The 12,389-nt window shown below is 40.6% G+C and overlaps 1 protein-coding gene and 1 long non-coding RNA gene across 2 annotated transcripts in view; both read left to right on the top strand.

Annotated features, from left to right (window-relative positions):
* LOC135300921 (uncharacterized) overlaps positions 1 to 12,107 on the top strand; it is a 34,534-nt gene extending 22,427 nt beyond the window's left edge. The window contains exons 2-3 of the long non-coding RNA XR_010362669.1: positions 9,074 to 9,181; positions 9,283 to 12,107. This is a non-coding gene — a long non-coding RNA (uncharacterized LOC135300921). The remainder of the gene's footprint in view (positions 1 to 9,073; positions 9,182 to 9,282) is intronic.
* The window catches only part of BICD1 (BICD cargo adaptor 1), a 167,233-nt gene that overhangs the window by 42,094 nt on the left and 112,750 nt on the right, over positions 1 to 12,389 (top strand).

Genomic DNA, 12,389 nt, shown 5'->3' with positions numbered 1-12,389 from the left:
AATTAAAATGGAGGGGTGGAGGGCATCTGAGGACTCACGGGTGCTGTCTCCTGCACAGCTGTGACAAAACCCAGCCCACATCCAAGCACTGAACTGTTTTCAGGTCACTGCAGATCCTGGAAGCAGATGTGGTACTTTGTAAATATCAGGATGTTTTTGAGATTTAAATTTTTCTTCTAAGGAAAAAAAGAGTAAAATGGTTCAATAAAACCACTTTTTCTGAGCATCACAGAGGATCTGGGGTTGTTATACCCAAGATTGCAGGTCTTATGCTTGCAGCATAAATTTTTTCGAATGCATCTTCTCTACAGCATCTTCAGTTCAGTGAGCATATAACTATTTGGATAGCATTTAAACAGCAAAGTAGCTATTTTTTAAGTGTTTCCTCAAGTGTACCATATCAATATTAATACTTTTACAACAGGAACTCCTGGGAGCAGTGAGACTTTGATGTCCATAAGGCTTTCCTTGCTTAAGAGCATTTGTCACCTTTAAAAACAAGTAAAAAACCCTCCACAACTTCCCTGTGGTTAGCGAAAAATCTATGCCCTGTGTGAGAACATGTTGAAATTTGACTGCACCTGATCATCATTCCTCAAAATTATTTTTCTTCATGCATTTCTGAAGAAAATAGGACAGCTTATGGAAGCCATAGGTTTTTTAAGTACAAGAAGTAGTAGTAGAAGGACATTAACATAGTTAACTTCCCTCAGAGGTGAGATGTGTTTAACCCACTGCATCCTTCATTTTGGCCATCTGGCAGAGGTCCCTCTACTGATGACTAATAATTGCTCTTATCCCCCAGGCTCTTACCTGTTTGCATCCAGGTAAAGCATAAAGAAAACATAGTAATCCAAATTGGTAGTGAGGCATCACCCAAAAATAGTGTTCTGAGCTGTAGAACAAGGCAGGTTACAATTTTAGAAGAGATTTGGCAGGAAAGGAAAGTTGTATGATTTCTAAATGAAGTTTCCTGGCTTTTTGACTCTGACAGATGGGGCTATCATTTTTCAGCATTGAGTCATCTTGTATATTCTAACTATAGTTATAACACTTTTCTGAGAGGCATTTCATAATTTATTCACTGACAGGAGTTATCACAGCTGTCTGCCAGGTGAAGATTTTTCTCAGCACTTAAAGGAATAGTTGTCCCAGTTTAAGTGGGATCCTGCTCCGGGGCCAGCTCTGGATTTCAGAAGAAGAGGCAGGTGGACCATGGGTGCCTTGTTATAGCTCCAAGCCTGCTGAGGTCTCTGCTGCTTGCTGAGAAGGTCAATGAGAGAGGTAGCATGTATCAAATGTGGGGAAGGAATTAGGGAACAGCCCCAAATACATCATAATGAGGTGGGTGGTGTTTAGCAGAAAACAGATGAGTAACAAACTCATTTGCCTGCACTAACAGCATAAAAGGCAAAATGAATAACCACAAATGCTGCTGTCTTTAAGACCTAGGCAAAAGACAGTTCTTTAGACACCTGATAGGGTTGCATAAAAAAAAAAGTTCAACCACTCTTTTCCTTATTAGAAACAATTCTCTTTAATAATGATGGTAGAAGGTGGCTGAGAGTTGACTCTGAGTGAGTTGAGGGAGGGAAAGGAATTGTACCTAAGTTTGTCCTGGTCCTACAGAGGATTGGGAAGAGAAGGGTTTGGGTTTTGGTGAAGAAGTTTAGTAGCAAAACTTTTTGCCATCAGAATTTGCTGGATCTCTGCAATTAGTTCTGAGCTTCCTGTGTCTGCAGTGTGGTGACAGAAATAACTCACCTCTCCCCAAATCAATGGAAAATGGTAAATGTTGAGCATACTTAAATTGGGCAAGCTTAAAATGTAAGACTAGCCATTTGATGGAAAAAATAGTATTTAACTTGCATAGTGAGAAGAGATGGAAAAAAAAGAACAAATATTCTGACCACAAGAGCCCTTGAAGCGAGAACTGAAATGTTGATTTTGTGTTGCAGCATCTTGTTCTCTAACTCCTGCAGCTCTGCCAGCCTTCCCTGCCCTCTTTCTTAGGACATGCCTGCCATGTGGAGATGTCTTTTCCTTTGATGATGGAAGACCAAATAACTGGAATTAGGCATGACCAGCTTTTTTCTTAGTACCAGTAGTGTTAGCGGCTGCATTTGAATGCAGGATTAAAAATATCTTTTCTCTTAAAAAAAAAAAAAAGGCAACAACAAAATTCAGAAAAGCCCAGCAGCAAAACAAAACCTTCATAATGATATTGGTTGTTGTCCTGCATGACCCTGAGTGTAGTTTAGTATATAACAAAGAAGTATTTGGCTTCCAGATGGCAGCGTGGAGGAACATTAGCAAAATCAATATCGCATTAAAGATTCAGGCTGCATTAGGTTGGCATGACAGATTATTTTCTCTGAGTGCTGACATCATGTTTTGTTATGTCCATTCCTGGATCTCCAGGAGGCAGTGGTGGAGCTGACTCAGCCCTCCTGAGAAGCTGAGTGTCTCAGGAGATCTCCTGCCATGGTGCTGTGCCCAGCAGTGCTGTTGCCTGTTTATCTCCGCAGAGGCTGCAGCCGTGGGGGTGTCCTGGCACTGCCCTGGCCATGGCACTGCCTGGGATGCTCCTGGCAGGCCTTGCCAGGTGGCTGAGTTAGCTAAAAAGGGGAAGGTAGGTGGGAAGAGGTCTGTATAGAACCAGCAAAGGAAGGGTGATGCTGGGGAGATGGACAGGACGGGATTTTTCTCTTGTTGTCTCTGTTATTGGCATGATAAGGTGTGGTGCAATAGCAGGGTACTGGAGTGGGACTGAAGAGCCTCAGCTTTGCTCCTTAGTTACATCTGTCTCTCTGTGGCCTTGGGCAATTTGCACCCAACTTTCCCCATAGGTAAATCAAGAAAATAATGCTTCTTTATCCTTTTATGCTACTTTGAGATGCCCAACAGAAAGGTGGTGAGTATTGTTATTCATAGACTTATTTTTCCTACTTTTTGTATTAACTTCGCTGCTTAGAATTAAATATTTACATGTCGTAGTCTGGGAAAATGAATTTCCCACTTAAAGGTGATGTTTCATGCTTGCCAAATTATTGCTTTAATGGTAATTATTCCAACATGCATAAAGGAAAATGCCAAAATGGTTTGGGATTCAAAGGCACAATGTTTTTTACTGTATTGTGTACAGTGGCTGGTAGGAAGGGACTTCCCAGCTATGTTTATAGGAAACTGTTGGTCTCAATCAACAAAGTACCTTCAAAGCCCAGGAGTTAAAACTTGCAGTGTTGTTCATGCAATTAAAGAGTTTTCATAATTACATTAGCATGTCTTGAAAAACTTGGTCAAGTAGGGGAGGTAAGGTGAGAGTTTGTAAAGCAGCTGCATAACTCTTTAGTCTACAGATCAATGATTTAAGTTTCTGACTTTAGATTTAGGTTGTTTATACTCTTAGTATTTAATTTTGGATGCACCATTATAAAACTTGACTACAAAATGTGATTTTAAAATGCCTAATCAGCTATTCCTCCTTCAATTTGGTTCTCCATCAGTGCAGAATTACATCTTCCCCTCACTAATGAAGTAAATAAATCAATACAAATGACTTGCAGTCATAAAGTCTGCTGAGTTATAAGCTTGTGCAGCACCACCAAGTCCATAAATGCACCATTTTAGTGCCTCATCCTTGGCTTATAAAGCAGCAAGTTGAAAAGGGAGGCAATAAGGCTGGTGGAGAAGTTATTAAGGCAAAATTTCCGTTCTGGAACAGTCCATTTTGGACTCTTTCCTGCTACTCTGTTTGGAGCATTCTCTATGGGCTTCCCAGTCACTCCTGTCATCCTCCACAGGGAGTGTGTGGGCTGGGGCTCCCAGTGCAGTGGTGGCATCCACACAAACTTCCCAGCCCTCAGAGCTCTGGGCCTCTGCTCCTGCTGCTTCTGCCATCCTGCTGGCAAGTGTGCTTGTTTGTCTTCTCAGCTCTTGGACTTTGCTGTCACTTTCTGCTTTTGGCACCACCCTGAGTGGTTTTTCCTTTGGAAAAAGGAATTCCTTCTCTACAGAGAAATGGATTTAACATTCTGGAGGAAGCAGGTGACCAGTCACCATTATGTATGCTAGAATATATATGAAGCATATGTATATCTATGTAATTTTTTAAAGTTCTAATATGCAGTATTTATAAAATTGTAGGTTATATATGTCAATTGTGTATGGGGTGTATATATACAGGTATTTATATAAAAATGCATATTTATGCAAATATGTATATACATATGCTGTATATAAATATATAATAGGTAGGTGTGTGTGTATATATATGTATATAATATAATAGAAGGTTTTAATCCTGTGCAGAAGAGGTTTAAAAAACTGCTCAGATGAAGACATGTTCTGGCTGTGATATAAGTTATTACTTTATTATTAATAATACATTTATTTTTTTGTTGGGTCCTGGAATCTCTGTGCAATATTATGGTGCTGTATAAAATAGATAGCAATCTCTGCTAGACAGAATGGAATAAACAAGATGAATTGAAGGCAGAGGAGAAGTAGACATGGAGGACCAAGACTCTGCTGTTCTTTGCTTACAACTACTTATTTTTGTACATAAAAGCATTAGCTTCCCAAAATCAGGATAAAACATAATATGTTGATATGAGGTAACAATTGTTTACTAACATTTTTCTGTTGTAGTAAAAGTAATGTTTGTTTGTTGTTTTTTTTTTTAAATTGCCTGTCAGTAAAGAAAAAACCCCTGATGTTGTGGTTTTGGAGAGAAGTATGTGTTACTCTGCTACTTCTGGCTTTAAAGATTAAATCAATGGGAATTATGTCATGCTCTGGGGATCTCATAGCTGGTAGTAGCCAAGCAGAGACCGAAAGCCTGCCCAGGCAGTTTCACACCTGCATCAGGAGGTGGAGCAGTGCTGGAGGTGGAACCCAGCAGTGAGGCTGTGGCCGTGCACACTGCTCTGCTAATTGGTCATGGTCTGCTGGATTTCAGTTTGTCTAGATCAGATCAGAGGCAGAGCTGGGAAGGAAACTGAATTTTCAGTCTCATTCCCTTAGGAATCTTAAACTTGATGAAGATTAGGAATAGTTGGGAGCTCGGTTTGACTCATGTTCTGATGGAATAAATTGTTTGAAAGCCTTGTCTGAAGGCAAATTCTCTTTGGTTTAGCATGATGTGTGTCAGGAGAGCCTGGGCTGTGACTGCTGAACTGCAGCAGCCCTGCTCAATCTGTCTGCAGATGAGCTGCTGGCTCCTCTGATTTAAATTACAGATTTAGTTTCCTGAAATGGATGTTCCCTAACTTCCTAGGGCATGGTTTTAGGAGTTGTTGAGAGATGCTCCTGTTTGGCTGCCCTTTGAGTTTTTTCCATTCCATGGCACAACAAAGTTCTGTGGCCTCTTGTACACTGCCACAAGAACTAAACCAGACAACAAATTGAAATGGAATGCTGATTTACTGAATTCTGATTAGGGAGACAAAAGTAAACCTGGGATGCAAAGGAAATCACTCACTGCCTCCCACCATCAGACTGATAAGCGATGGCTACCCGAGGCAGTCTGTCACCAGTTTGATCCCAGTTTGGTGTTCTGTGGTCTGGGTTACTGCTTTGGGTGAGTGGGGTCACCTGTGCCAGCTCTATTCCCTCCCAGCTTCTTGCCCACCCCTCTCACTGAGGAGGAAATTGGGGAAGAAATGGCAAGCTTGATGCTCTCCAAGCACTGCTCAGCATTTGCCAAAATACTGGTGAATTACCAGCAGTGTTTTAGTCACAGATACAAAACCCAGCAGCATCTGGGCTGCTGTGAAGGAACTCAACTCCACCCCAGTAATACCAGGATATGGTTAATTTGAAGATACATTTTCTATCAGCATCTCTAAGCTAATGTTTAATTAAGGGCAATTTTTTAATGTTAATGAAGTTTCATTTCACTTACTACACTAACTGTGGGTAGCAGGGAAAATGAAAATACTTGGTTTCTGTTTTGTTGCTCTCTGAGATGCAGAATTGAAGCAGATGAAATGTAAGTATTAGAAAGAAAAACTGTTTCCTATTAATAAATGCAAGTTTCATACTTTGCTTTTGCCATGCCTGCAACTTTATTTGCCGGAATATTTTAAATTCTTCTTTTCTTAGGTATGGATGATATTCAGATGGTTTTGTAAATAAATTTCATGTGGAAAGGTTCAGATGCAGGAGCTCTATAACACCTTCTTTAACACCATATTAATTCACTAGGATGGAAGTTTATAATGTCATATAAAATGAATTTCTCTTGATGTACACTCCATTCATGGTCACACCTAATATATTGTGCTTCAGTGACAGCTTTAATAGGAGTCTGTTTCCACTCTTCAGTTCTCAGATGATTGCAGGTATTGCAGCTCCCTGCATGCATTAACTAAGAACCTAAGATGCTGTGGTCTTGCTCTGCTTCCTTGGTTAGGCATGGAGTAAAAGTTAAATTAGAGTTCATTGCTGTAGAGGATATAATGCTGTGTTCAGCAGCTGGATAAACTTTTTCTTGGAATACTGAAAATAATGTTTTCTGGAAGATACCAGTATGCTTTTCTCCCTTTTATTGTTTTTGCTTCTACTGCAGTAAAAAAGGGAATTTGCATAAGACTTCAAAAACATTGTGATAGCTCAGAATTTATATGAGTTTGGAGGGTGAAGTTGAGGGCTTTTGCAGATTTTTCCTTGCTCTTTGATCTGTGTTTCTAAAGATGATCCTAAATGCAGCAAGGGCCATGTCAAGGGAAACATAACCTGTTGTCTGCTCCTCCTGATTGCACTCTTGATTCTCTCTAGCCACATCTTTTTAGGCCTCACAGATGTGAATGGGGGATTTTGAGGTGCAGAAAAGGTGTGTATTTTGTTTAAAGTCTGTAAAAGAAAGCTGCTTCTTGAGAAAACAGAGGAGGTTGTGGAAGGGGAAGAGGTGTATTTAACTTCCCCCCTGCCTAATTAGGGCTACAGGGCAGACTGGTGCCCCGTGTGTGCAAGAACCTGTTTCCCTACTTCTGTCCTTGCCCTGTTGTTCATTGTGTTACTCCTCTTACATGAAGTGCTCTCCAGGCTTTGGGGTACTTAATCTCTTCTTGGAAAGACTAGGGAGGACATCATGTGTGTCATGGGCACTGCAGTCTGCAGGAACATTTCCATGTAGGGGGGTGATTTTTGATATGAATTTGGGGAGAACTCTGTCTTAATGGCCAGTCCTACAGGTTGACTGAGGCAAGATATAGATAGTTCAGTCGTCTCCCATTCAAGAGACTGTCTGGCACTTCTCTGTTGAAATAATACAGAAGAGAAATTATGTAGGAAATAGAGTGTTGATCTAATAATTCTATTATTGATCTTCTAACAGCAAAAAGTGACATGCTGCAAGAGGAGGACAAGCAGATGCAGAACTGCGGGAGATCTGGGTTTAGCATTCTAATAGGTCTTGGGAGCATGTACTTTGAAGATTTGCATGCTTCTACATGGTTCTGCAAATCATTAAAGAAAAATTGATTGGCTTGCTTTCAGTACTCTGTGTCTGTAACTTGTTCACTGTAATGATGCAAGAGATTCCTGGAAAAGAAGGGCTGGTTCTGCATCCACTAAAGCAAGTGGAGAATGAGTCTCATAAGCAGAAAATTTCTGTGTTTGCACCTTCTTGAATTTTTGCATCTTCCTGTTATTGATAATTGATTTTGGCAAGCATATTCAAGAAGCAAGATGTGAAGAACTTAATGTCAGGATCTGTTTGATACATTTCTTAAAATAATGCTTGGAAGATGAGGGGGTATAGCAATACAATAAATGGGAGAGGTAGATTGAGAAATGTAGCCTGTTTAAGGATCTATATAAGTGTTGCTGGTGAGGTACAGCTTCTTGGTTCTCTGTCATCTATGATATAATCATTGTGCTTTACCATGTGGTTGGAGGAAGTCTGGTTGTTACTTCAACCTTCATGATGATGTTCTACTGCTACTTCAAACCTTGTATCCTCAGTTAAACATGAGAATTTGTCTTTTTGCAATTATAAGGTTTAAAATGCTAATCTTCTGTGTTTTCCTCTTCTTTCCTCTGTAGTCAAATTCATTAGCATCATTCTTGGCAATTAACTGTTTTATTAGTAAGCTTAATGATTCCCTTTTAAGCAGAAACAGAATGTCCTGGTTGGGACAGAGTTTTTTTTCTTCAGAGTAGTTGGTTTGGGGCTGTTTGGGTTTGTGACTGAAACAGTGATGATTACTCAGGGATGGTTTGGTCACTGCTGAGCAGGGCTGACACACAGCCAAAGCCTTTTTTGCTTCTTGCCCACCCTCTCTGGTGAGTGGGCTGGGCTGCGCAAGGAATTGGGAATGGACACAGCTGGGGCAGCTGATCCCAGCTGACCCAAGGGGTATTCCAGACCATATGGCACCATGCTCAGGGTATAAACTGGGGGGAGCAGCAGCAGTGTGAGGGGGAGGATGTTCATAGTGATGACATTTGTCTTCAAAAGGCAGTTACGTGTGATGGAGCCCTGCTGTCCTGAGCACGGCTGAACACCTGCCACCAATGGGAAGTGGTGACTGCATTCCTTGTTCTGCTTTGCTTGTGTGTATGGATATTGCTTTTGTTGTTAAACTGTCTTTTATCTCAATCCATGAGTTTTTTTCCCTTTTTACCCTTCAATTCTCTCCCCTATCCCACTGGAGGGCAGTGAGAAAGCTGCAGTTTGGGATTTTGTCTGGAGTTAAATCTAGGACTGCCTCATGGTTTAAAACTGTATTGGCAAATAATAAAATTAATGGGAATTCATTCCTTCTGTCAAGGGTGGAATGGTTTATCTTTTGGGACAGTCAATAGCAATGCTATCCCATGCCTTCAGGTAAGTTATGGTTGAGTAGGGAAACAAAAGTCCTGCCTCCATTCTTCTCTATCTGTGGGAGTGCTTGGCTGAACTTCATCCTCCCACCATTCTCATTGGCTCTGCCTCTGAGGACAGCTTCAGGTGGTGGAACTGAGGTAAAGGCTGCCTTTCAGGATTTACTGGTTTGACAGTTACTTTGAGCTTAAAATCCAAATTTGACTTTCTGACTTTTTCCTGTGTTTGTCACAATGTTCTCAGGCTGAAAAGATGCAATCAAGCCAGTCTTTGATCTCAGACACTGTTAAAGCAAGCAGATGGAAATTATCCTTTCAGGGGAAGCTGGGAGTTAAAGGAGACTAACTATAGGTGAATATACATTTTGCATGTGTATGTTCTTTAAGCGTAATAAATTCCTTTTTTTTTTGTGTATTCTGAATATATGTTTCCATCTGTCATCTGATATCCAGATATCTCCATTTCAAGCTCACCTGCTGGCCAGAGCCAGCAAATGAGGATATTTGCAAGGACAACACTGAGGCCTGAGTTAAAATCCTTCCCAGTAAATCAAGGGGTTCCTGCTGGCATCCACAATCTCTTCATCAGGGTATATGCAAGTGGTGGTGATATATGATGTGCTCTAGATTTAGGTGAAATCAGTGGTTTCAGTGGCACTTTGGAGTGCACCTTGTTCTCTATGGCTGAAATTTGTGTTTTTTGTTTCTTTATGTGTACATGTGCACAGATGCTGTTGCATGTCTCAACACTGTTTAAACTAAAGAATCTGGGTCCAGTTAAAAATGCTTTGAAATTGAACAGACACGTTCTGTATGTAGCTCAATCCTTATTTTAAATTTTAATAGTTTTTCAAATGGTTAAAAGAAAGAGAAAACATTTTCATTACCATGGTCTGAAAAGGAAAAAGTAATCTCTTGATCTAAAGAGAAGCAAACAGATTATTATCAAAATCCAATAATGAGTGGGTACAAAGAGCTGATTTTCATCTCTTCTGCCTTTTTAAATGAAAATTATTTTTGCCTGAGTTCAGTCACAGACACTTCTACAAAAGGAAGGACAAAGGGGTCAAGCTGAGGACAAAGGACTGAGAGTGTCATGGGGAGCAATCCCTGAAGCAGCAGAAGCACTTGAGGTGCTCTTGTGACAAGGAAAGCCTTCAGGATTGGTAAACTTGCAGGGCAGGGTTCAAACTCAGGCAGGAGCTAAGGACAGATTTGCAAACAGAGCAAGCAAGAGATATTGGCAGCTCCAGGAGGGGTAAGGGCAAGGGAGGGTATGGGCAGTGTAGGACTGGAATGACCCAAGGGATGCTTGTGTCCTTCTGTCTGGAGATGCTTGGAGCAGCAGAGGCTGCCAGCTCACCCAGGGCTGCCAGCTCAGATCTAAGGTCCTGAGATCTACCATGCCTGGATTACTTTGTCATAAGCCATCACTGAGGAGCCTCAGGAGCTGAAATTGGATTGGCATTTTGTCTTTAGTGATATTGCAGAGTTGCCATCCTTATGCATGTGAAGATGTCTGGGACTTGGGACGTGGAGGATGTGCAAGAGAAAGTAAAAATAGTTCCTAAAGAACAAAATGGCTGGATTTTAGGTTGGACTTCAAGATGGTTTTCCATGATGGTGTTTGTAACTAATTGATGTTTTTAGCTGAGAGATCAGTCAAGAGCCAGGTGGAAGCCTGCCCATGTCATTGAACAGTCCTTGGCAGGGCATTTTATTTTTCCTTAGTCTGATTTCTATATGCTGTAGAGGAAAAGATTTCCAGTGGAGCAAGAAGGGACTTAAAAAAAAAAAGCCCTCTGAGTGCCAAATCTATCATCTGCTTTATTAGTATGTCATTTGCTGTGTTTACTGAAAGCTCCAGTCATGCTGGGAGTTATCCATCCGATCCATGTGCTGTGGCTCTTCTTCTGACTAAATGTGATTTTTATCAGCTCTGTTTGCAAGATGGAAAAATCATGCAACTTCTGCTGAAGCCTTTACTTTGAGTGTCTCAGTCAGGGTACTGGAAATACCAGTTCTGAGAGGATCTTCAGGATAAAAGGGAAATACAAATTTTGTCTTTAGGGTGAGAGAAAAACAGAGCTGTTAGAGCTGCAGGTAGTATAGTTTTTACATTTTGTTCAGAAATATTAACTAAGAGTTTAGACATAAGAGGATAATGGTATGGGAGAGAGCTCCATCTTCAACAGACTGAAAACATGTCTGTATTGTGATGGAAAGAATCAGTTTGAGAAAACAACAGGCTTTGAGAGTAACTTCAGCTGCATTCCATTGTCATGACCCCCTCAAGCACGTAGAAGAGGGAAGAATGAAATACCCAGCTCCTCATCCATAATCTAACTGCAATAAGAGTAACATGGGGAATTTTTGTGCAAGAAAGTGATAGCTTGTTTTATTTTTTCATCTGCGTTACTCCAAACTTTAGTATTCAAAGAGTGTCTTTCAACTTCAAGACAGATTGGGCTGCAACCTACTTAAGGCAGGAGTTTATGCAAGACAGTATGTGTGAGATGAGCCCATCAGTGCTGTCCTTATAAATGTGAATCCCACTTATAGAAGGGAATATTGATCAGCCACTCCACCAGCTGTGGCAGATCTACCCCATGGACAAACACTGCAAGGCTTCTTCCTTGCATGCTCAGTTTTGTGCTAGCTCAGGTTAACCCCAGGATCTTCACCTGGGCTGTACAACCTTTACTGCACTGCTTCCCTTCTGTTTGCTGTCTGTGGGTTTGGGCACTTAAATTTGTTAAATACCTGACAAGGCAATAACCTTGGCAATCTCGCCATCCAAACCTTTTTAACAGAAAAGCTCTTTATTCTGTGTGTTATCTCCTTTTTCTTCCAGACAGAAGCACTGCCTAAGAATTTCTTGTTTCATGTCTCTGTACTTACCATTATGACTTCTTAAATCTTCCACTTCTGCCAATTAAATCGAGGTTTATGTGTACAGCTGGTACAATGCTCTGGGTGCTGCAATCAAATCCTTTTTCTTCATGAGAATGAATTATATTTTCATCCTTATTTTTGTGTAGTGCTTAGACTTGTCACAGAAAGAAGCTGACAGGCAGAGGGCACTTTGCTGCTGTGTTTTTCTGGCTGTAATTGAATTATGTCCTTATGAAGTAACTGATGGAAAAGAATCTGTGCTCCTTGTAATCAACAGGTGTAATACTGAGTGTGTCTCATGGATGGTATCTCCACAAACAGATTGTAGGCATTGGGGGGTTCTTTTGTGGTGCTTTTATATAATCTCATGTTAATAGCATCTCCCTCCAGAGATTACCTGTATATAACTTTTTTTTTTTAATTTGCTTCTTAAACTGACTATTAATAAAGATGTGTATCACTTTGAAGTACAGAAGATTTCAGTTCCATATAAAGGTGTAACACATTTGAGTTAATAAAAAACTTGTGTTCTTGACTTTGAAATTAATTCTATCCCCTAAAACCCCTAAGCTTCTCTTCTGTTTACTAGAAAATAGTAGGATCTCAGTTACTCATATGTCTCAACAATGCCATCCTACAGCTGTTGGCTGCAGCCAGACTTGGGG

The sequence above is a fragment of the Passer domesticus genome, chromosome 5 (assembly GCF_036417665.1).
Source record: "Passer domesticus isolate bPasDom1 chromosome 5, bPasDom1.hap1, whole genome shotgun sequence".
NCBI lineage: Eukaryota > Metazoa > Chordata > Aves > Passeriformes > Passeridae > Passer > Passer domesticus.
This window is presented reverse-complemented; position numbering and strand designations above follow the sequence as displayed.